At 40.5% G+C, this 22,449-nt stretch overlaps 1 protein-coding gene across 24 annotated transcripts in view; it reads left to right on the plus strand.

Moving 5' to 3' along the window:
- Window positions 1–22,449, plus strand: part of mef2cb (myocyte enhancer factor 2cb) — a 90,834-nt gene that overhangs the window by 14,576 nt on the left and 53,809 nt on the right. For 2 of the 24 annotated variants that reach the window (XM_081610598.1, XM_081610597.1), the window contains one exon: window positions 10,305–10,540. The exons of the other annotated variants lie outside the window; for them this stretch is intronic. The gene's annotated coding sequence lies outside the window, so the exon portion shown is untranslated. The remainder of the gene's footprint in view (window positions 1–10,304; window positions 10,541–22,449) is intronic. 24 annotated transcript variants of the gene reach the window in all.

Consider the following 22,449-nt stretch of genomic DNA (forward strand, 5'->3'; position numbering starts at 1 on the left):
CTTTAGTTAAGTGAGGGGAAGGGACACTTTGTATTTCCAGCTTTTGAAAGGTTTTGTCATGTGTTTAAAAAATAAATAAATAAATAAAACTTTGGCAAAGTCTGCAGTGACCGGACAGATCTTCATTTGTTTAATTTGCTGTCTATGAAAAGTGAAATATAACGAGAAAGTTAACTTGTAAATACTGTTTTAGAAGAAGTCTCACTATGTATGCTGCTCTGAGCAGAGACATTCAATACAGCACAAAAGGCTCAGTTCAAGATTCCCTCATCATGGAAAACCAGATCTGTGAAAACATTCTTAATGAAAACATCAAATGTATTTATGTTAAAGCAAATAGTTTAATAGCACCCTTTTTGGTGTGCTTCAAAGTTTTTTTTTCACTAATGGTTTCAAATATTTTGGAAGGAGTTTGCACAGTTTGCACAGTTAAACATTCATTTGCAGATTGCCGGCTGGCAAGATCTAGAGGGAGATATTGAGAAACTGTAATTGGACTTCATGCCCTTTGGCTCAAATGAAAAGGTAATATGAGAGTCAATTGTGGAGAATTATATTTACTCTAGATCATGAGAAAAATACCTGAAACAACTGAGAATTGTCTCTTTATATATACACATATATATAAAGATACATATGTCTCTTTATATATATATATATATATATATATATATATATATATATATATATATATATATATATATATATATATATATATATATATATATATATCTTGAATTAAATTTCTAATGAAAGTCTTTAATTTTTGTTTGTTAGCAAGTGAAAGTTCTTACAACCACATGTGTTTTTTTTTTCTCTTCATATACTCAAGACATGGTTCTTCTGCAGTTTCCATTTGTTTTTGTATTGTTTTATAATTGCGCGGAAAACTGTCCGGCTGAACTTCAGCATGTGTTTATTTGTTAATTTTTAACACACTCTCCTCTCCTTGTCTCAAATGTTGAGAATGTTCAGAATGTCCCCCCACATGGATCTTTGCCTCACACAAACCTCGTCGCCGTTTCTTCATAGGAGCCTAAAATCACGCCACACAAAATGAACTTAAAGAAGTGTCAGTAATCTAAATAAACAATTCACTTCTTGGATGTGTTGAATGCATACATTTGAATATGTCCTGGTTTTTGCATAATAATCCAAAGGATTCTTCTGTCTCTATCTAGTAATTAGCAGTGACGTTCAGCAACTTTCTCTGTATGTTGTAAGTGGATGGATGGGTTGGGGGGAGTGGGGGTGTATGGGTGTGTTCGCTGGGGTGTTAAAGATCACAGAGGAATATATCAGCCTTTGATGTTTAATTGTATTGTAAAACACACTTTAGAATATTTCTGCATAAAGTAGACTTCTGGCTGTGCTGTGCTTTGTGTTTGCTGTTCTGTGTTTTGTGTGTTTGTCTGTCTGTATGTGTATATGGGTGTCTGCGCAAGCGCGTGTTCGACTTTGCGTCTTGTCTCCGCGTGTTTATGCATCAGAATGTTTGTGCCTTTTTTTTTTTTGTCTTAGTTTTGCGAGGTTGTTGTTGGTGTATATTCAAATCAAAAAGCGTGTTGTTGTTTTTTCCTTCTCCTCTTTCTTCTCACGCTGAAGAGAAAATGATTTGATGTCTGGGATGATGGAGCAGTCTGGAAAACAGTGTCAATGCGAGGGGCTGATAAGGCAGACTGAGAAGACTGATGCTGATGAAAACAGACACAAACAGACGCGTTTGAGGTTAGTTAGGAGTTGAGCAACAAAACCTTCGGCCTCTGCTCAGGTGCACTTCGTGAAAGAGCGATGCCTTCGTGATGTCATCCTTAGCACCCCGATCTAGATGAACAGGATGTCCTGCCTTCTTCATCCTGTTTCCTGTTTCCTGCTTGCACTGTTGGTCATTATTAAAGCAGCTGCCTGCTGGGTGGTCTGCGCTCGGCAGTGCTGACCACACAATCATATCGTCAGCTGCAGCCCACCTAACGAGACGCTCGAGACACCTCACCATACTTGAGGCCAGCTCCCTGAAATATTTGGACAGTGAGAATCTTGGGAGGTAAAAAAAAAAAAAAAAATCAAAAATAGTGGGAGTGAATGATAAGTTAAAGAGAAATATTTAGAGTAGAGGAGATGTAGGGTTTCTTTGTTTAAACACATCTAACTGAAAGCCTCAATATCAATACTCAAATGATAAAGTCAAATGTAAATAAGAACAAAACTGTTTATACGTTAGTTTGTATGGTTCTTGAGAATGAAAATCCTACGGTTTTTTGGGGAACAATTTTACCGATAAGACATTTTCTGGCCGCAATTGATTTATTGGTTTCAATTACAGTTTTTTAAGGATGACAAAGAATTAAAGAAAATAAAATGTGCGGCAGGATGTTTTTTCCTTTTTTTTTTCTCTGTTGCTACAGTAGTTTTGAGTTCAATTGCTCATGAATAAATAACTAATCTTTATCTCATTTTTTCTAAGAAAAAATGCATGAAAGTACATGTGGTTGGTTCATATGGTAGAAAAAAAAACAATTTCTCTTTACCAACCCTTCAGCTCTCTTGTTTGTAGCCGTTTAGTTATGGTCCGATATGAAATCCTTATGGCAAGCTAATCTCGTCTAATAATAACTTTTGCTAAATTTATATCATAGTAACAGTGATGGGTGGCACCAGTTTCCATACCATATATTTAATATTTAATGCCCCCCAAAAATTTGAAAGAAAAGGAAAAGCATAGAAGTCATCTTTCAGCCAGCTACCCAGTGCAAAGTAGCAGGTTATGGAGGAGCAGAGCCGTGTTAGTCATTGAAGAAAAAAAGGTCTTTGGGATCTGATTGAGTGGACTTCACACGGCAGAATTTGTGTAATGGAAAAGTTTGTGATTTGAAACCAGTTTTTTTTTTCAAATCTTCAGTATACCACAATCAGGTTCATGCCTCGGGCCGATCAGGGGAAAATTGGCTGCTTTCAATCCTAATCCATCTAATTGCTGCTAATTGAGTAAGTAGAATTAAAGACTTAATCAGTGCAACTAAGTGTTATTTCTTTGACCACACAGATTTTTTTGAGAATAAGTTGAGAGAATTTCCTGGGGGTTAATTAACGTGGGGGTGAAGAGAAAGAAAGTATACCGTATTTCAAAGAACTGTACCTGACCTTTAAGTATTAAAGGGCCAAACTTGTACACCTAAGATATTTTTACCTCTTTTGGTGTGGGACACATTTGGAATAGAGCCAGTATCAACAAAATTAAAAGAGCTGGAAAGACAGAGAGAGGGAGAAAGTAAGGAGGGTGGAAAAAAAAAAAAACAGACGTCTTCCAACGACTGTAATTTATCTTTGTCACAACTGCAACATAGCCGAGTCATTCTGCGAGAGTCCGGCGAGACGCACAGAGGTAGCTCTGTGTCGTGGCCTCACATACGCTCACATCCATCTGAAGCCTACGCTCGGTCGGCTGCCACAATCTGCGGCACTGCTACTGCTGCTGCTGCCACCACCGCTCCCCATGCTGCTTGAGAGCTTTGAGTTGCAATACAGAGTATTTTTAGCAGCTCTTGTGTGCACACTGAATTCACAGGAAATTTACTAAGTCATTCTTTGATGTGAATCTGCCCTTTTGTCATCAAACAATGCACCACAAAAATTTCGGCCATCGGCACAGGTTTGCACGTATGTTTCTCCGTGCGCCAGGAAAGAATATTAATCACGTTCCTTTCTCTTTTAGATACTTGGGAAATCATATCAGGAAATTTACGATTCTGATCCACTGGAACTCTCTCTTATAAATCTCTTAACACTATCCCTGGTGGCAGGGGGAGTAGGGCGGGAGGCTCATCGGGAGAAAGAAAAAACAATATTCAACAGCTCACACACAGAGTTCCCACTTTTTTTCAGAGCACACAGCTTAACCAGACGGTGTACGGCCAAAGTCCACAGAACTGTTCCTTTCCACTGTCATCTGTGACATTCCCAACCAAAGGCCAGCCTATGTAATGATGTGCAGCACAGACCCGTCGAGACCACATACATCACCGAGCTAGCAGGGAAAAAAGGCAAAGAAATGTAGAAAAAGAAGTGAGCAAGATGAAATTTAAATTAAGATAATTAAAAGATGAACAAAAGCATATTAGAATTCAAACTTTATAAGCACAACAGCATACAGCGATATGGAAGTACCCTGAGGGTGGGGAAGAGCTAAGCGACGCCTACCGCCCACTCCTGTTTCTTTTTTCTTCTTTCTTTTTCTAAAAACTTTCTTTTTTCTTTTTTTTTTTGCCTGACTCCATCTGCCCCTTGATGTATGGCTTTTTCCTTACAGTGGCTCTTCCAAAGTGCAGCTCGTGATGTCATTAATTTTATTCATACTTTATAGATGCTCTGTCTGGAAAAAAAGAAAAAGAAAGAAAAAAGATAGAAAACGAAGAGGGACGAGGGACGAGGCGAGAAGAGAGTGAAGAAGATGGAGAGAGAGAAACCGAAAGAGAGAGGAGATGGCGTTGGAGAAGGAGATTTTCAGTGCAGTTGCATGTATAATAAATGAGGGGGGCACTTTGTTTGAAACTCCAGTCCGAGTGCTTTGCTTCAAGGTTTGCCAGGCCAGAGCAGGGTGGGTCGGGAGGTGGTGTTGGGGGGCTTGTGGTCTCACAACAGCCACTTTCTTTATCCTGCCAGCAGATGCTTTCACCTGGCACTGCGGTTGGACCTGGTGGAAAAACAAACAGCCTTGTTTATTTGGCGGAGAGAGATATGCACAGAGTAGTGACAATGGAGCAGGGGATTGACTGAAAAAGGGAGAGGACAGGGTGAGGGAGAAGGAAAGAAATGAATTCGTGTAAGAGCGCCATTTGCAGTGACAGGCCAGATGATACTGAGGAGAATACTGGCACCTGGCCCACACTTCCTAAACAGTCCTGCTACTAAAATAGTTCAGCCTTGGTATTGACTTTTGTCCCCTTTGTGTGTGTGTGTGTTTGTGTGTGCACGTTTGCTGAATAGGACAACATAGATGGTTTCATTGTTTTGTGAGGACTTTTTCGCTTTCAGCTGTTTACGTGCATGGGTATTTTTCAGCTTCCTGTGTGTTTGTGTTTGGAAAGCATAAAGGGAGTCTTTATTTGTCCCCTCTGTCATCGTTGCTGATAAAAATGGCCTCTGTCTTTATTTTTGGCCAGGCGCTGGACTCACGGTTTTATAAATAGCCGAGGAAGTGAGGGGGGATACCTGTCGTGGCTCCAGCCTCCCCTTCCAGTCGAGACCCAGTTCCCCCACGTCACATCCATCCACTGCCGGCCCACTTTGAGCAGTCTCCTCCATCTCCCCCACTCCCCCATCCCCTCTGAGGGGCCAAGCAAACAGGATGGCATGCCGATTGGGAGTGTGAGAAAATACCGAAAAACATTGAAGGACTTGAAGTTAGGTCTGAAAAGCCTTCGTTAACTCTCTGATATAACATAGAAACTTAAAAATATCAAAACAAAATCTTCTAAACTAAAAAGTTTAGAAATTTGAAGGTAGGTTTTGTAAATTAGAAAAAGGCCATGTTGCTGTAAACTTGAAGAAAAAAGAAAAAAAAAGCTCAGCGCAGTAGCAGGCTAACAACTAGCCAGATTGAACCCCATTTTAATCAGTTTTTTTGTTTTTGCAATTCAAAACCACTAAATTTGAAATATGTTATATTCACAGCTATTAACCATACTTCCAGAAGAGACTGTGGTTTTCCAGATCTCATACTGGTGTGAGATTGATACAGCTGGATTGATACAACCAGTAAACTCCTATAACAGCTTTAGTATAGTAAGAAGGATGGTTTTCAGATGAGAAAACATTAAACTAAACAGTCTTCTGTGAAATAGCAGACACTTAATTTTCCTCAATAGTGTCTTACCTTATTTTAAGATATTAAAAATTCATACAATCAGCTAAATGGGGGTACAAGGAAACAACAAAAAGCCAAACTCTTTAGTGCAATTTTATGCCATTGGAGTAGAATGGCCATAAAACACCTTACCCTCTATACTTTACTATCTAACATTTATTTTTTAAAGGGATTATTCTCAGTCAAACTGACTTTTCTGTCTTTATTATGTGGGCAAATGGAAGTCTTCTTGGTTAATCCCGTTATTCTTCAAAGGGCACCACTTCTCGACCATGCCATCTAATTGTTGAAGCCACATTATCACCCTCAGATGCTCTTTCATCTGCAGCTCTTTTCTTTTTTTAATAAAAAAAGAAACGAGTGTCATCTTTTCTGCATCCTAGCCCAAGATATTATTCTCCAACTAAATGACTGACACTCTGCATCTTGGCCCTCATAATAGGGGCTTCATAATCATGTTATGAGTGGGCCAGAAAGAGAGAGTGAGTCTTTGCAAAGCACTATGCTGCCCTTGGTGGACTGTCTCTTTACACTGGAAATGAGGAGTGCTTCCCCCCACCCCCCATTTTCTCTGAGCAGGGAATTGTGCCTCCTCCTTTTAATGTGTTTTTTGACAGCTTACTATGATAACCAGGCTACTTGTTAAAGAAACCTTAGATTATTCTCATAGCAAGAACATGTTTTTTTTTCGTCCCTTTCCCATGTTCTTCAAAATGCTGCTCCACAAACTGTCGATGACCCAGTTCTGAAGAGGTGGTCGAAAACAAGTAAGAGCAAAAAAGCAAATAGCACAGGGAGAAGGAAGAGAGGTAGGGGAAGGAGGTACTCTTGGGAAGTTAACTCAGGTGCTTTTCTTTCTTCTATCTCCTTCTTGCTTCCTCTTAAGCTGAGCGACCTACCTTGTGGATCTCCTCTTCCCTGTAGCCTAATCGGAAGAGAAACGCTGGGAACGATAATGGGGATTAGCTTGCACAGCTCGCCGGTTCCCCCTCGGTTAAGTACACGTGTAATGAGTTGTTTATTTGGGATAATGCTCAGTAGGTGCAACAGAAGCCCAGTGCCGTTCACCTCCCTACTCTCCGTTTCACACATACACACTCACACGTGCAAACACACACATATAGACATGTACACGCATGGGGCGCACATGCATTGTGTAAACCAGAAATGTACTGGTGTTAATTGTGATGCGTACAGACATGGACCAACTTTAATTAATAATTCACACATGATCATTCATTTGAGCCCCTGTAAAATCAACTTTAAACAAAAGAAATAAAAATTCAGCAAAGTGTTCAAAGTTCTACTTTAAATGATTACAAAAAAGTCAGTCTCTTTCAATGTAAAATGACAGTAAAAGAAATATAGACATATGCACAGTAGCCTCATGTATAGTTTTGAATTGTGCCATAAATATTGCATTCAGATTCATGCCCAGACTGGATTCAGACTTGGGGTAGACAAAATCCATTTTTGTTTGTAATCCAGTTTTAGAAAAGAAAAAAAAAAGATCTGGAATTTAGATCAGAAATCCATTTTATTTTACTAAAGTTGTTTCTAAGTAAAACTTGGACAAAAATAAAAAGAAAACAGAAAAATAGGAGTTGTTTTCTTCTATTGATTTCCATGCGTAAACTATATTTTTATGTTTGGACCAAAACAAACATTTCAGTTTGGACTTGGTTTATATTCAGAAACACCCCTGACTTCCACTAATACACCAACCCTTACAAATTCCCACACACAGCTGTGATGCAGGTCACTTGGTAAGGAGAAAAATGGGCAGTTTGTATTTGGAGAACTGAGTTAAGGGGGTGTGTGTATAAGTATTCCTGTGTGCGAGTGCTCATGGATGTTCTCAGGCCTTCTGGGGGTCAAAAGGTCGGGGAATTTTTCTTAGGGTGAGGAGTAGGGGAAGGAATTGAATGATATGAGAAAAAAATTAGGAGGGAAAAGAACCAAAAGGAGGAAAGGGGGATATGTTGTGTGCCCACCAGCCTCTGCTTCTGTCTGTTGCTCTTGTGTACGTACATAAACTGGGAAAAACTGTGTTGCTTAGTGGATGGGACGTGCTCTGCTATCATTGAGTGGGGGGTGTCGGGTGGCGGTGGTGGAGGGGGGGTTGCAGGCGAGGTTATGTGAACAGTGCAGCTGTGCTCGCAGCAGAGGGATTTGAGTGGAGAGTTGAGGCGAGGGCGGGAGCTGGGGGGGTGGAATCGAGGCACCCAGGTCCTTCACTGAACCACTAGATTGTGAAGCAGATGAGAAAAGAAAAAATCAACATTGCAGCAACTTGCCGCTGCCCCCTCCGTGCACTGATATTCCATCTCTCCTTTGCTCCCCCACTTTGGGCCTTGCTATCCCAAATAGGAAAAAATAAATAAATGATGATGGATGCTCGATGGCAAGGATAAGAGTGCCAGAGAAAGAAAGAGGAGGAAAAAAGAAACAGTTATGATTTATATACAGCGCTCATCAGCCAAATAAGGAGCTTTTCCTCTGTAATAATCAGGATAATAATTTAGATTTTGTTGTCTTTTAGCAAAGGGGATTTCCCCGCAACGCAAGTGTTTGAGTGAGATTTTGAAATCTCTCAAATTTGTTGAAAGATCCCTCTCTACCAGTGAACAATTTCTTCGCCCAAGAAGCCAGATCCACCACATAGCGAAGGATGGTGGGGCATACGAAAAACCCAAAACTCGCTTGTCAGTCCATGTGATCAGTCGCTGTAGAGACAGGGAGAGAGAGAGAGATAGAAAGAGAGAGAGACAAGGCAGAGGTGGCTGAGAGACGACAGAACACAGAATGGCATCGGTGCGCGATGCTAATGCATTCAGCCTGCCACCGTATCCAACAACAAGGCAAAATATCACACGACTCACTTCACAAGATGTTCCTACAACAACAACAACAGCAACAGACACGTAAAAGATTGCGCGCTCGTAGAGGCACGCATACACACACACGCGCGCGTTTTAAAAACCAACCATGAGGAACACGATTTGAAAGCAAACAAACAAGTCACAATGTAAGGAACTTGTCTACAACGTTGTGACAGAAAAATAAATGCAAAAACACAAAAAAAGGGGGAAAAAAAACCTTTTGTTTCATGAGAAAGAAGTTTAAATGCAGGGGTGCAACCACACGTTTACATTTTGAGATGAAACTATAGTTTAGAGCAAAAAGAAAGTAGAGGTTGTTGGCGTATTCCTGTAGAAATGGTAAGTGTTAGGCTAAAAATAGAGTGTGGTCAAACAGTAGTCGCTTTGGCATGAGGGGGGGGCCTTCATTGTAGCCACATCTTTAGAGTAAAGGCACTCTGCCAGAGCTTGTAGATTCAAAGCAGTAATTTAATATTTGTTTGTCTCTATTATTTCAATCTTCCCCTTTCTCCTTCCCCAACTCTCTCTTTCCAAAAGGGTGGGAGGTGAGGGGGGTGAGTAACAGCACGCTTTATCAGATTACTGGGTCTGAGGTCTCTTTTAAACCTCTTTGCCATCTTGATGTTGTGCAGCTGTGCAGACTCTTTAATCACACGCTATCTTTTTTCACTCACCCTCTCCTCCTTCTCCTCCCTTCTTCTTGTCCTCCCTCCCTCCCCTAACATATGTTAATTGGCTGCTTTCTGTGACAAATTACGAGCGCTCACTTTGATGAGGTCGGGTTGTGATGGCGCTGGGAGTGGAGTACAGTGGAGCTGCCAGACCCTCACCAGTTCACCAGTCGCCCCCACCCCCCATGCCCTCCCTCCATAACCACTCCAAAAAGGAGCGCGGCACCCAGCCGATGAGTAATGATAGGCTTGGACTCGGTCTGGCCTGGCTCGAGCCTTAGTGGGGGCCACTCCCCTAAACAGAGGCTGATCTGTAGGTACCGTATGCCGCCACACGCCCTCCGCACGGCATGCACAACCTTTTGCCTCATGCAGTTCGCCACTGACTCTCCTCAGGGAACTGTAACGCTCTAAAAGTGCCATGCTTTCTTTTAGGAGACTCAGTTTGACATTATCTACAGCAAAAGATTTTTAACGCAATTATTTTATTGCTTTATTTTTGGTTTGTGGCCAAATTGATCTGAAATAACCCATGAGAATAACATAATTTGTAGATGTAATGCTCCCAACTTACATCTTGAGTGTACATTGGTTGATGTGTGCGTGCGTGTGTGTGTGTGTGTGCGGGTGCGTGCGTGTGTGTGAGTGTGTGTCTGTGGTGAGGGGACATTGCCTGGAAGCATTAAACCAGCATTTCTTAAACAAACAATTTCAGTGGACCAATTTCTTTTTAATGATGCTCATCGTCAGCAGGGAAACAATGTTCACAATAATCAGCTCAATCATTTGCTGTTGAAAAAAACAAACCCTCTCAACTGGTTCTTTTGCTCTTCCTCTGCCTCTTAGTCTCTCTTTCACAATCCCCTCTCTGCCTACTCTGCGATCTAGGTTACTTGGTTTCCTAGTGGAGCACAGGGACCAGAGGAGGGGAAAAAAAGGAAAATCAGAAGGTTGAATCTATGAAGGACATCCTTGTTGAAGTGTGCAACCTTCTACTTCTCTGCAAATTACCCACACACTGTGCATAGACTGAAAGCCGAGTGGCGGCACTCTTTTCAACTCGGCAAGGCTGCGACCGATCGGCTCCAGGCTAAGCTGTAATGACGTCCCAGTGGCAGGAAGAGGTATCACTTCATTTCTTTGGTACATTAAGATGGTCATAACTTCAGAAATAATCAATTTACATCATAGATTTGGTAGAAGCCAAACTTGTTGATGCAGCCCAGCAAGAAAGACTAGTAAATTCCACAACTTCCTCATAGATCTGCTAGTCTACACTAGCTGATATTTAACTAGTCAACCCAAAAACAGGAAATATGCCCTTCTTCTTTTAGCAAGCATGCAAATCAGATAACAGCCCACAAGATATTCCATACTTCCAAAACCAAAAAGCAGAAAAACTCCTTCCTGCATGTACACTGAAAGACGGTGGTGGAGAGACAGTGAACAAGGCTGCAAGTGGTTGCTTGAGGGTTAGCCATGTTAGCATTAGCCTGCGGGCCCTAATTGAGGCCAGGAGGGAACATTTAATAATTGCTGTCACAAGATCAAATTTAATTCTCCTCTCCTCACGGCTACTACTGCTGTAGGGTAGAGTGAAACAAATTGTCATCAGAGATTTCTAAATGAACAAAGCTTTTAATTAGGGTGATTAGAATACTGTGGCAAGGAAAAAAAGAGTAAAGGGTGGGGGTGTGATGAAATCATCAGTGGATTGTCTCAACTCTGATGTCTGCTGGTGATATGGTTCAGGGTGAAGAGGTGGGGTGCTGAACCCCAAGCAAGTAGGCATGTATTACATCATGTTTAGCTAAACTGTTGCTGAATTACATTTTAGTGATAATCAGCTGTTTAGAAGAAGCTTTTGAATAAATGGTTGAAAAGACAGAAAGTCGCAAATAGAAGAATAAAGTTTTGTTTGGTTTAGGCATCAGGAAAATATATTGGTTTGTATTCATGTAGGTCTACTGTATATTTGAAGTCATATAATGTATACATCAGAGTAGCCAAACGCAAACTCCAAACTATTATTGACTTTTGTTTTCTAATGATCAACAAAATCCACATCAAAGACGATGCCTAAGAAACTTTTAGTTTGCGCAAATGACATAGCAAACTCTTTGAAAACTACCAATAGAACATGGCGAGATTTTTCAACAGACCTTGACTGAAGAAAACGGCCCCTACTATTCATTGCAGACCTGCAGTTTGAACATGCCTTATTGTTCAGAAACCACTTGCAGCATCCTTGATGGTTTAGGAGGCTCCTCAGAACTGAGCCAGTGCAATCTCATTATTTGAGAATAATTTTGTGCAAAGCTGGTAGACCTATCCCATCTTGTACAAATAAGTACAATAGGTCCCATTTAAAGGAGAACGCTTAAAACATTTTTCGTGAAAAAGGTTTTAAAAATAACACATTATATTTTTAATAATCTTAAAGCACTACAGAATAATCTAAATTGAATAAGCGTTACAAAACAATTATATACATATATTTATATATATGAACAATTATATTTATGTATGTGTATATAAACAATTATATTTATACATAAATAATTATTTAACATAAGCTTTCTAGATTTTACCTTCAGTTGTTATAAAAATGCTGCGTATATAAAACAACTTAAAAAACATTTTACTTCGTAATTTTACGACTTGAAATTAGCCTCTGGCTCTTTAATAAGCTCCCACTCTTTCAGACTCTCCCTTTGAGGACATCATCATAACAATGCTCCTCCATGATGCTGTTTACAGTCGTTCTTAGGAGTATTGGACTGAGAAGTAGTTTGCATGATAAATTCAGCTGCACAGTTCCACCAGGTGTTTGCTAATTGCTGTGGTCACTAGTCTGAAGGAGCTGTGTGGGGGAGGTGAGAGGTGTTGGTCCACTGTGGGGCAGAAGCTCAGAGCTGCAGCTCCAGAGCTTTCGGGTGAGAGAAAGCATTTAGGCGCCCCTGAATGGTGACCATAGGACATTCAAGGATTTCTTAAATATGTATGAAAAAAGCAACACTCCAGGTGTGTTAACCTTTTAGCCCCTTTGTTAGTGGCTAAAGGTCAGTCAGTTGTTGTATTCTCACACTGCTTATAAATCTTATAAATCATCCTGGAGGCAAGCTTATGTTTCATAATGGAGTGTTGTCAACCAGTCTAACGAACATTTTTACTACTCATTTCCATTAACACAGCAGGGTAACTCAAGGACTTCTTCCTTCACTTTTTCAAAATAAGAATCTTAAGCATACAGGTGTCAAGCTTAAAGCTCTCAACTTCATATCTACGGTTCATAATAATAGCACAGACTTACTTTACCAGAGGAAGTCAGCAGGGTAGCAATTTGTGGACAGCATTCACGTAGATAATAAATATTCTGAAGTTTTAATATTGTGTGGCCCATGTGATCTTCTTACACTCCTATTTGACTTAACGAATGTGTGGACAGCTGCTTGGATACATTTTGTCATCATCAAGAACTTTTAGTACTAGGTCTTTCTTGAGAGAGATCACAAACGAACAACAGCTTTAACCAAATAAAGTAAATCAGATGGAAAGTATCACAGCAGTATAAATATATAAACTTTACTTGGAGAAACTTCTTTCTGGATTCAGCTATATCATTGTGATGTAGAAAAGATGTTAGAATTAATATTAAGAATTCTGTTTTAAGTATTTTTTTTACTAATAAACAGGATGTTCTTAGAGTTGTCTTTACGTGGCGTCAGAATGTATTTGGTTATAGAATATTTTTGTATAAACAGAATTTGTTGGAGATGTGTCTAACGGTCCATGAGCAACGAGGCCTTGGCTTCATTTTTAAACCTCAGACAAAAACATGTACATACACACACTCTCCATCAGCGTAGAACATTGGTAACATCCTGAGACATTGTCATACTCGGCAGAGTACATAATTGGGTGAATATGTCAGCGCTTTGTGTTCTTAGCAACATGACTCCTGGGTGTACTTTTGGGGGCTGGGTAAAATTAGTGAAAAGTTTGCTGTAATTTCACTGCATTGGTCTAATTTTGTTCTTTTTAGAGGAGTGGAAAATTTCTCACTACTGCATTCAAGTCTTTCTGGCATAGAAGCTTATGGTGTACATTTTCTGTTCCTGTTCCTTCAGCAGTCGGGTAACACCTGGGTGCTATGGTGCTGCTCAGGCTAACATTTAAAGTAAGTGAGTGGTTCCTACTGACTGTAAAGTGACATTAAAAAAGGGAGTGACAGAGAGGAAGAAGTGACAGAAACTGCTGTGGTGTTGAAAAAGTGAAACTTGGTGAAACTATTTGTGTTTATAAATCAGATGTGATTATTACCACAATCAGCACCACTTCCATATTCAAGACCCCTTCGATATTTCAATAGCGTCAATCACATTAATTAAATATTAAGATTATTTTCATTTTTATCTCTGCTGTATCCCTACGTGTTGTCTAACTGCTGTCCCCTCCAAAGCAACTGGAATGGAAAGACTGAATATACCAAAGGGTGATTCATTCCCGCCTTCCTGGGCCTTTCCACATTGTGGCTTGCATTTGCTTCCTCCTTTTAACCTCTTCTTCTTTTTCTTTACTTCCATTTTGTTCCAGTTTGGCTCGTGGCTATTAATGTAGCTGCGGTCATCTACGCTTATTTGTTTGTCGCTCCTGCTTGTGAGCCACCGTCGCAGCAGACGGCTGCTGACAGTTGAGACAGAAAGCCTTTTGAACTGGCGTAGCTACTAGTTCTCCATTTCCCAGTTTGTTTGGCTTCTCCTTGCTTTCATGTGTGGCCTCCTGCTCGATTTGCCTTTGGTCCGGCAGCTGCAGCTTCACAGCTCTTGGCCTCCTTTCAAACGAGGAGGGGGGGCTTGACGCATTATGTCAAGTCATTTTGTCCTTGGGGAAGTCAGCGCCGGGTTATGGAAAGATGGCTTTCACCTGTCTCTGTACTGGCTCTGACGGATGGCTACCTATCTGTGTTGCTGCTGTGACGGCCCAAGGCCTGCCTTTCCTGGTGCTGAGTGAAACATACAGCTGGCCAAACGAACAACACACCTCTGGTCTCAGCTGTGTTTATATCACCTCCTACAAAGGTCCACAATTGAAACCAGCACATGCTCAGTGAATTACAGAATATCTTAACATGTTAAAATTAAGCTGCGTTTTGAAAGTTCTACTAAAATTGTCTTTCACTAGTATAAAATGTTAAGAATTTAAAAGTATGTCATTGTGAAATTTTAATCTTCATAGAAAGGCATCTTTATTTTATCAGATACACTCATGAAATAATGGCAGTAAGACCTACAAAAGTAGCGTAATTTCTCACAGTGTTAATATGATTCAGTTTAGCACTGCTCATTGTATTTTGAGTTTTGTTGTAAATTACATTTTATCTATACTTAGCTGGAAGTTAAATATATTAACTATTATTATTTTGCTATTGTGATTATGCACATATATTTTAGCCATTCTCTGAAAAATTCAAACAAAATCAGAAGTTTGATAAAGGGATTATTGAGGTTCGGCCGACAAACTTGGGAGTTGTCAGTTCTTGTCTTGTTCTTGGTATAATAATACAAAATATCTTCAGATAATGTTAAAATTTGAATGATTTGGAATCGAGTTTGAGTAAAACTATCGTGTAACTCACACACCTGCTAAGAAATGTTTACAGCTTAAAGTATTTCATATTCTGGAAGTGCGTTTCTTTTTGTTTATTTCTTTTTTTTCGCTACTGGAGATACTCCCTATTTTGCGATCAGACTAATTCAAGGAAGGAAACACCTTTAGCACCTCTGATTGTCTTTGGCTGCCTGTCACATCCTTCCACTGAGCTGTTTGTGTGTGTGTTTCCTGTCTTGTCCTCCAAGATCATGGAAAGGAGTGATTAGACCGTAGAACTAATAGGGAAGCAATGCTACTAAAACTACATCAGAATAAAATCCACCTAAATTTAAAGCTGACTTTAGAAACAAGACAATCAGGCATTAATGAGAATTTGAGACCTCATATAGTGTTGCTCGAGATGCTGCCTATAGCAGTAAATTTCCTACCATAACGTCAATCACATTTACGAGGGCTTGACAGAATGTTTGAAACGTGTGCCAACCATAGGCTATTGGCTCACTTTTCTCCTTATCAATAGACAGGTGTCTCAGTTCTGTGTCACATGGAGATTGAAAATAGAATATATGTGAAACCTTTTCTGTCTCACTAATGATCCAACTAAACCGTGATCTAATAGAGAGAGACAGGTGAAGACATATCCTCAAATACACACACACATAGACACAGATGCACACGAGCGGCAGCATCTGAAATTCAAGCGGTGCTAGAAACACACTGGTTAAAAAAAGGAAGAGAATGAACACATTATAAGATGATCCACCACAAACGCTCTAATCCCCAGATGTACATGTTGCTAATCTCTTTAGCTGCTAACATGTTAAATTAGCCCTAATATCTGCTGAGATTCAGATTCATAGATGTCCACCTACGTTTGGGCAACCGCCCAGGTTCAGGTCACTCTCCCCCCCTCTCCTCCTGTGTTTCAAAAAAGGTACAGACACTGAAGTGAGATGGGGGTGGAGGAGGTTGAGAGAAGTAACAGTGATAGCCATTCGTCACCCTGCCTATCTCGCTCTGACAGATGGGGAGTATAGCGTGCCACATAGAGGAGTCACTGCCTGTAATGACATTAGAGACACAATGAGACCCAGCACACGTTTTTCTGTTCATCCGGCCCGACCATTGACTCGCTCCTCTTCCTGATTCTTCCCTTCCTCTCATTTGTGCTGTTACAGTATATGTCCATCCAACCTTACTGGAGATAAAGCACTGCTGTGTAACAGCTTGAAAGCATAAGCACGTCAATGCACTTGCAAACACATCCACGCTTTTAAAATAAATAAATAAGAAAAAGAAAAGCAAAACAAGTATGCTCTTACACGAAAACACAAAGTACAAAACTAAAAAATACGGTGCCACCGATTAAAAGGGTTCTTGAGCAAAATGCGTGTCAAACACGAATGTTTAAAATGCTAAAACCTAAAGGCTGTTGTGAAGTGCATCTACAGAAAGTTAGGCCATATTGGAAAACTGTTCAACACTTTCTATTATTCTCCTCCTTAAGATAATAAAAGGAGTTTATATCAAGGAAGGGGCTCTCCCATACACCTCCAGTTTACTCAGAAATGCTTGTATCTTTGCCGAAACTCCAGTTTATATTAAATTCTATTTATTTATATTTATACTCTTCAATAACTGAAAGATGCCTGGGCCAACGTATATTGACCTTTAGGAGTTTGGAAATAACTTCAAGGATATAGTTATGTGCCTTAATTTGCCCGTATCTTCAGTCAGAGGTATAATTTCAAATTTTAGAGCAAATTAAATTACAGCAGATAAGAACTTTAGCCAGTCTATTCTATTGTCATCAGAACATTTATGTATATTATTATTTTTACTGATCTGGCAGAAATTATTATTTGGAGAGGTGTACGTTGACTGAAACCATACCAGCAATCTGTGCATAACACAGCCAAACATTGTGAATTTTTTGCAATACTGTTAAGCCCAGTGCTTTATTTATTTCTTTCTAGACCGCATGAACCAGATTTGTGCGCCGCACTACATAACCAAATGTGTTGCAGATGTACCTGGCATAGAGAGGTAGCTTCTTGGAAAAACATCTCCAATTCTGTCATGATAAATGACCTTCCCCAATTTGCTATAACATGTGGAATTAGAGTCTAAGAACAGCAGCCTAAGCAGAAATGGGCACAGAGTGCATGTCTAAGTGTAGAGCGCTGGTTTCGTTCTCAACATTTTGCTTCGTGATTCTCTAAATGCTGAGATTATCTCTTTAGTTTTTTTTTTTTTTTTCTTGGAACTGGGGCTCTTGAACATTTCTTGTCATGCCCACTCTCCTCATTCACAAACAAAACAGCTGTCTTTCAAAATGATGAATTAGTCTTCCGGATGACTCAAGCTAAGAGTTCCTCTTTCTCTTCTCGCTGTCCATAAAATTTAAAGGAGACGTTCTTACTGTACGTCCTTAATGACGGAGCCACATTAAAAACCAGTCTACACAAGTCTATTAGATAGTGAAAAAGCGCCATGTGCTGTATATTAGTTTTTAGTGACTAAACACTTGGGAGAGAGGCGACCTAGAATCAAGCCTTGTGGTGCTCTGAGTATGTATGTTCTCATTGTCCTCTCAGCTTCACTTCTGAGACACAGAGAGAAAATGCTCATTAGATCTACGTGCTGAATCTCCGCTCTCTCTCTCTCTATCTCTCCATCCGTCTGCTTAACAGATGGGAGGGTCGTGGGCACAGCTCTTCCCCTCCCCCTGGAGAGGCATGGTGCCTGTTCAAAAGATCCCTCTTTATGCTTCTCTCCATTTTCCTTTCTTCACTCAATTTCTATGTTTTCCTCTCACCACTCTTCTAGCTTTTCATTGTCACCCCTCCAACTCAAAGAACAAAGATGTTAAACAAGCAGAGGAGCAACTGTTGTCCTTCTGTCTGCTTGATGCCACTGCGCTCTCTGACCTCAGCAACTGCCTGCACCGGCCTCCCTCCGATTGTCTACTTCTGGCTTGTGCTAATAGAGGAATACCATTAGTTGGAAGCCTCCGGACCTCCCTCTGCCTTGCTGCCTTTGGCCGTCCATAAATCACTGATCAAATCACTGACATCTTGCAAATAAGTGAGTTTGTGAAAATCAAACCAACAACTCTGCCCATAACCCAGGACTGAAGTGGATGTCAGCAGGATCAATATAGAGCGGTGCACATAAATTGTGTCAGACGTCTCCCATTCTAAAGAGTGGGAGATGTCGCACAAGTGGCTTGTGATAATGTCTCAGTTTTATTCTATTTTTTAGTAAAACTGCTACTGAAGAATCAACCCTTGACAGAAGTCTATTTATCTATTTATCTGTGTGTTAATGGCAAAAAAAAATGATTGACGTAATGCAACAGTCCGCCTAGGTTTAGGATTATTTGATGGTTTTGGATGGATTTAGATACCTATTTCGTCCCCTTGGTGTGTTTTCTGAATATAACGTTTCAGACACCAAGCCAGGTAGTCACCACCCAAAGTCAGCTGACCTCTTTAGTGGTGAACCTGCTTCCTTGCTCCAAACGGTGACATAGCTATAACCTGAACAAGATATTTAACGGTAAGGCCAGAGCAGATTGGTGAATAATGCAAATAATTTCTAGACATTAACAAACACTGTGGGGTGCATGGAGGTGCACCAAAAACAAAACAGATCTGTAAACTTCAGTTTCTTCAGTGCAAGTGGGAGACACCACCCATTTGTTTTCATGGAACAATGGGAGATGTTTGACCTTAATGAGTTAAACTTTATTCCTCTTTGGTCTGGGAATGTCAGGTTGAGTTTATCTGACATGCAAAAAAAATTCACTGGCTTGATTTGTCATATAGGACCAGCCAGAGGCAGCTCAAAGTGGGGCTTATCTTTATGGGTTTATGACAGAACTGTTTTGTGAAAGAGGCTACAGTGATGACAATTAGACATCTAAATTCTGGCTTTAAGTATGTTGTGAAAGAGACTAGACTCTACATAGTACACAGTCTCTTTTGTGTCTTCTTCATTTTCCCTTTTTCTCTACTTTGGGATTAGTAAATTGGCTTAAAGTGTTAGACCATGTAGGTTTGTATTTCATTTGTTACTTTCTCATCTTATTGGCCCACTTTTGGTCAGGTATCAGTGTCAGGGGCCTGCAAGAACAATCTAGCTGGGGACTAAAGTGTTGTGCCTCTCGAGCAAGTTCAAAAAGAACTGCTTGTTTGCTGTAATTCCCTTTAGTTCTTTTTTTTATCTTGGCGTTATGAGGCTAAATTGGATTTAGTGAGTCAGTGGTAATCTGTTAAGTTAAATGATGCTCCATCCACCACAAGGGAAGAAAAAGGGAAAGGAGCCCGATGAGGAGGTGGGCACTCACTTCTTAACCAGAAGCTGTCTGGCTCTCATATGGGACGGGGGCGGGTGTGAGGAAAAGTGGGGGGTTTGGTGGCAACAGAGATGGGGTGGTGTGGGGGGGAAGGGGAAGGCAAGTTGCCCTGTTGTGTAGGAGGAGGTAGACGAAGCACAGATGAAAAGGCATAGGGGAAGCTGGCTGAGCCGAGGAGGCATCAATACGGGGCTAAGTGGCAGCAGAACCTCACCTCAGGGGAGTGCTAGTTGGTGCTGAGAGCCAGAATCGGGGATTAAATGTTCAGGACACAGGCTTAATCTTAGTGTTAACGTTACGTAAGGCCTAAGGTGTTGCCCCAGCGGGTGTTGACATTGAGAGTTTCAGCTCTGCTTAGCGAGCTGCACGAGGAACTAGAGGGAGGAGGTGGAGGCCAGGAGGCAGGGATCACGGAGGTAATGCCTCCCTTGTTTGGAGTGATGCCCAGGCTGGGTAATGTTGAGTACAAAGACTTGGGAGGGGATGATGCTGTCAGCCTGTGATTGAGGTACTCCGGCTTGATTGATATCCTTGTCTGGCTGTCTTGTGCCAAGCGCCTTAGTGCTGGCTTGTAATCCTAGTTTGTCTGACAACATCCTTTTTTGTTGAGTACCAGAGGGCAGCTCTTTGTTTTCCTGTCTATGGATGGGTGTGTTTGCGCAGAGCAATGCTAAGATGTTTTGGATAGCCTCTTTAGAGCTGCCACAGTATTATTTAGGATCTTCGTTTTATTGTTATAATGGTTCAGTCTGATCGTTGTGTTAGCTGACGAACGCAGCATTTCAATACTTCCATGGGTGGGTGTATTCCAAATCTCTAAAAGTTTTTTTTTTCTTTTTTTTGTCTATCATTTCTTTATTCTTTAGACTCCATTGTCCCACATTGTATTCGTTTTTCATGTAATGGCAGTTTCTGGTTGACTGGTCTGTAAAATATAGAACAATTATGGTGATGGTGTTTCTTTAGAAGCAAAAATGATTGCCATGATCTGACTTATTTAAAACAGAAGATAAATAATAATTGCTGCTGTGTTTTACACATACATACATATATTTTGACTAGGTATAGTTAAAAAAAAAAAAGAAAAAAAAAATATATATATATATATATATGATGGCAAGGAAGGTTTTCAGTCTTAAGGACATGAATCATATCACCAAAGATAAAAAGTAAAATCCCAGTGCAAACATTCAAAGAGCTGATTAGCAAATATAAGAAATGTTTGATAGCTTTTCCTCTGATTACTGAGAAGTAGATAAATAATTATTGATGTGCTAATTTAAATAAAAATATCAATGTAACAGACGCATTTGAGAATAGTTTATTGTCTTTTGATAGATGGTTGTCTCTTTTCCTATCAAAAAACATTCACAATTAAATAAAAATTATTTTATATTACATAAATATTTATAAAAAAATAACTTTAAAAATGCAAAATGGCAAATATTAGTTTATTAGAGGTTTTGTACTGTTCTTTTATCGTCTTCATTTTCTGTTGCACATGTAACACAGTTGTGTGCTGTTGCCACAGGCCTTGGTCTGTCACTAAGAGCCAAAGTATCCCTGGTTGTCTCCATTACAAGCTTTCATTATCAATGTCCTACTCACAAGCACAAAAAGGTCAAGTGCATAGCAGTGTCCTGCACTACATCTAAGGGGTTTGGATCTTCCTTGTACTCCCTTGGGCATGTTACTCAATAAATACATGGATTCGGGTTAGGGAAGAGTTAAAAAAAAAAAAAAAAGGAAGAAGAGCGCATTACAATGTTCGAATATATGTATGGGAGTATGCAAAAGGAGAGAATATGAGAGAGTGAGGGAAAAGAGCAAGGGTGTTTGAGAAAAGAGAGACAGAGAGTGATAGAGAGAGAGACTGAGACTGACATGTCTTTTGGTGAAGTGGTGTCGTCTTCCACATCAATGTCTGATGCTTGTGCTGCCAGGTGCCGGAAATGTGGTTCAGAAAGGAGAGAAGAGAGAAGAAGGGGAAAGTAGAGAAAAAAAGGCAGGGTAGATGGAAGATTTTTTTTTTTTCTTATGTGACGGCGCTGACAGCTCCCCTGCATTGCACTGAGCTTAAATAATGGGATGCTCATTTGCATAACGAGGGACGTTATCACCTCTACTGTCAAAAGAAAACACAACAACAGTTCTTCTGCTCCTCCCCGAGATAGATTGGGTTGGCCTACTTTAGCACTCCAGAGAGATGCTCTGGAGCTCGGGCTTAGCCAGGCTCATACAAGAGTGCACACACACACACATGTACACGTGTGTGTGCGTGTGTGTGTGTGTGTTTATGTGCATGCGTGCGTGCGCACACGCATGCACACGGACAGCCGTTCAAAGTTTTTGGAGCGCGGTTCTCTTTTCCTCGTGGGTGCAGTCCTGCACATAAAGCTGCAGCACTCCACCTGAGTGAGGGTTTCTACACCCTCAGCTGTTCACACAAAAGTACAGTTTTTTACTATTAATCAGGTGGTGTCACTGACTTGCAGTTTCTCCAGCTGGATTAAGTGCAAGCAGGAGTTGCGTTCGATCCTAGTGCGACTTTCAGAGAAAGGTAGCATTTTTTTGTGTTCTCCTTGTGGCTTTGTTTTGCCAGAACGTGGCGAGACCCGGGCTCCGCTTTTACATCTGCTACTTATCCTGTAGCTCACATCTGCCTCACTGGCAGATGTGATATGGACTGCAGATAGAGTAGTAAAAGTACATGGCTGGCAAGTTCTACTGTCAATATACAGTGCTGTTTCAAGGGAGAGACATAAAATGTGTTTCTCAGAGCCGAGGTAATGTAACAGTGTTGGTGATTAGAGCATTTAAGTTAGTGGCACATCCAAAACACTGTCAAAGAACGAGGCAAGATCCTGACAGCGCTGTCTTCTCTCATAGTAGGTGCCTCGGTAAAAAAAAAAAAAAAAAAATGCAAAAACTGATTTGCATGATATCGACAGAGAAAAACACAGCATTTCTCACAACATTGTTGACAGATTCTTTGTCTTTCTTCACCCTCCCTTGTGGCTGTCGTGATGCTACTTTTATATATTTTTCCCCTCTCACTAT

This window comes from Poecilia reticulata, chromosome 9 (assembly GCF_904066995.2).
Source record: "Poecilia reticulata chromosome 9, P_reticulata-male-v2, whole genome shotgun sequence".
Classification (NCBI taxonomy): Eukaryota; Metazoa; Chordata; class Actinopteri; order Cyprinodontiformes; family Poeciliidae; genus Poecilia; species Poecilia reticulata.